Source organism: Salvelinus fontinalis, chromosome 11, assembly GCF_029448725.1.
Source record: "Salvelinus fontinalis isolate EN_2023a chromosome 11, ASM2944872v1, whole genome shotgun sequence".
NCBI lineage: Eukaryota > Metazoa > Chordata > Actinopteri > Salmoniformes > Salmonidae > Salvelinus > Salvelinus fontinalis.
The window spans coordinates 47,551,114-47,554,305 of NC_074675.1; positions in this window are offsets into that span (position 1 = coordinate 47,551,114).

Here is a 3,192-nt window from a genome sequence, read left to right on the forward strand (position 1 = left end):
TAAAGTGCATTTTTATTGCAAAATATGTCTTCCCCAAAATTGAAAGTTAAGCGCTGCTTATGTATGCCAGTTAGTATGTATGTAAAGCGGATCAATGTGCTTAATTTGAAGAGGTTATTTGGCCACTTTAGTTGTGATACAAACCTTATTAAAACATGTAGGCCTATGGGCTAGGCTACATGAGGTGTGTAACTATGAATGGAACAAGTTGCAAAAAAAATACATTGTTTCTTATGCTGGGCATCATTCACAAGTGATAATATATCATTCACAAGTGATAGGCTACTATTGTCACCCATCAGACTGTTCTTGATTTAATCTTGTCTTTATATATACTAAATAATATATGTGTGACATTAGTTTTGATTTAGAATGGACCATTATCATGCACCTGTATCGAAACAGGGGCTGCGGGAAAAAATGTATGTCATCTATGCACTTAAATTGCGAATGGAGGATGCTTTTTCCCGTGGTTTATTTTCATGCCAACCAGGTAGGCTATACTCCTATTGTAAAGAGAAGCAATGTGCTTAATATTAGGAAAGTTGAGAAATAAATATAGTAGGCCTAGACAATAGAACGCTGATGGGATACTCCTCTTTTTACTAGCGGCCATCACTCTGTTTTCTCCTGTGATTGCATAGAAATGTTGCGCAACATGAGCTCATGGGCTCTCATGAAGTGTTTGAATCGATTTTCAAAGACATTTGCATTGATGTCAGAGTGATTAGAGGGACAATGGAGTGCTGAGTACCAGGCAGTTAGCAAGTTTGGTAAGCTACTAATGACCAGCAGCAGCATCAGAGCTTGGAGAAGCCTAAATACAGTGACTAAACGATCATGTGGCATTTGACTACCTTCAAGACTCGTGACTGCCGGTGTGACGGTAATACGGTCACCGCAACAGCCCAAGTCGCCCCCCCCCCCCCCCCCCCCCCCGTCCCCAGTGAAGGTTGCGCCCCGGCATCTTAGTGTACACTACATGTATATATGCTTAGAGGGCATTCTGTACTTATTTGGATTCAATGTGGTCTAATCAGAGTTCACCTCATACCCGTGGTATACGGTCTGATATACCACGGCTGTTAGCCAATCAGCATTCAGAGCTCGAACTACCCAGTTTATAATCAGTGTTCTCCTTTGTTCTGCTTGTTATGCTTTAACTGGGTCATGTGACTAATATGTTTCCTCACATATTTATTAATTGATTGAGAGAATCTGGAAGTTAACAAACTAACCAAACCCGATCAATACTTGAGTTGTGATCCCCTGGAGAGTTGTTGGAAAGGCTGAAAACAACTTCAAATGAATTATGTAAAATGTTTTCATCTTAAGGGATGTTTCTGAACTTTTGTGTGAGATATTTTTGTATTGATTAGGGAGATTGTTGGGTTTAGAAGCTGAATTACATCTAGTCTATATTTGTTGTGACCCCATCTTGGAGTTGTCTGAAAGACTGAAAATTACTGAAATATTGAAAAATATGTTCACTAAAGGGCATTCAGTAACAGAACTGTCAATGACCAATATAAAGCTGGCTTTAAAGGTAATTGTTATTGAAACCAACCCTTTTCAATTGAATTGAATCGTGCTGTTCTTCTGTAGCGTACTTCACATTCTATTACAGCGTCTCTCTATTTCCATTGTCTACAACATGAGAGCACCGTGAGAGCACTCTGAACATGACGTGCATTTGATTTGTGTTTTCCTGCAAGCAGCAATGTGTTACTCTCCTCGTTGTTATTCACTTTCATTGTAGAGCAGTGTGTAACATATGGAAGCTGCCTGGTCTCCCACTCAAAGACTTTAATCTCAACATCAAACAGGGAATTATGCTTCACCATAGACGCATGGGGGCGTAGACCAGATACACAACATATGTAGTCATTAACGCCCATTACATGTATAGCTTTAAGTCATGTTTATGCAAGCATTATGGCTAAACGGCCAGGAGTTTTTCCTGGTCAGGTTACCTGGTCATAAATAACGCCAGGCCTTATTTTCGAGTCATCACTGGGTCCATGAGTTTTTCCTAGGCAGATTGCTCAAGAGAAACTTATAAATTGGACATCTATCATTGTCCTGAGGACATCAGGAAATGCCTTCAAAACCGTCCACAAGGGGCAACAGTGAGAGCTATTACCATCAAGTAGGTTGCGTGTTCAATCCCATTGGTGGACACTTGTTTTTAGTTTTGGGGGTTTTATCCATATCCCAAACCTTATCCCTTAACTTAACCATTCGGAAGGAGTGCCTAACTAAATGTTTTAACCCTATCCAAAGCCTTAACCCCTAACCTTCTAAATTTGACATTAAGAGAAACTTCAAGATTTGACGTTTGGAAAAACAGAATGATATGAGGAGACAACCCAGGTTGTCAAAAACACTTTGAAATTTGACGTTCGGAGCAACTTCGGAGACTGTGAGAGCTCCTGGCCCTAGTCATAACCTCTGCGTAACATTGTCATAAACTTGATGTAGGGTCCTGATTATGACAGAACACAGGTGAAGAGTCACTGCGGTCCAAAACGCTGAGGCACTTTATTTAGAATCCATCCAAACAGAGCTGGTCTCATTGAATCAGCAGCAAAACTAATCACACGCTAAACGGGGCCATCTGGAGGGGGGATTTAAAGCGTGCGTTGGTGTGTGTGTGTGTGTGTGTGTGTGTGTGTGTGTGTGTGTGTGTGTGTGTGTGTGTGTGTGTGTGTGTGTGTGTGTGGACAAGGTTTGGCTCTGCTGTCATGGCTTAACCATATAGATTAGATACAGTGATGTCACCAGTTGGATGGAGGAGATAGTGGTAAAGTGGATAAAGTTTCCTGATTGGCCAGGTCGACCTGTTGGTTCATACCTCGCGGGGTTAATCACCAGACACAATCTCATTCATTTATTGTGACGTCTCCACGGCGATATCATTCCATAAGCGACGCAAGGCAAATCAATTGGATAGACCTCACCGATGATACAGAACCTTGAGAAAATGATTGATTGTACAGATCGGTTGCTGAAATAATGTGTGTGTGTGTGTGTGTGTGTGTGTGTGTGTGTACAATTCTTGTTGTAAAAGGATGACCACAGTTCCAAATGGAACGTTTATTTCAGCTTGGCTATTTACAGTTGTCCATTTGGGCTGCTTGTCTGAGCTTGTTTGAGCAAATGAAAGAAACAGAGAACACAGTAACACTCAGA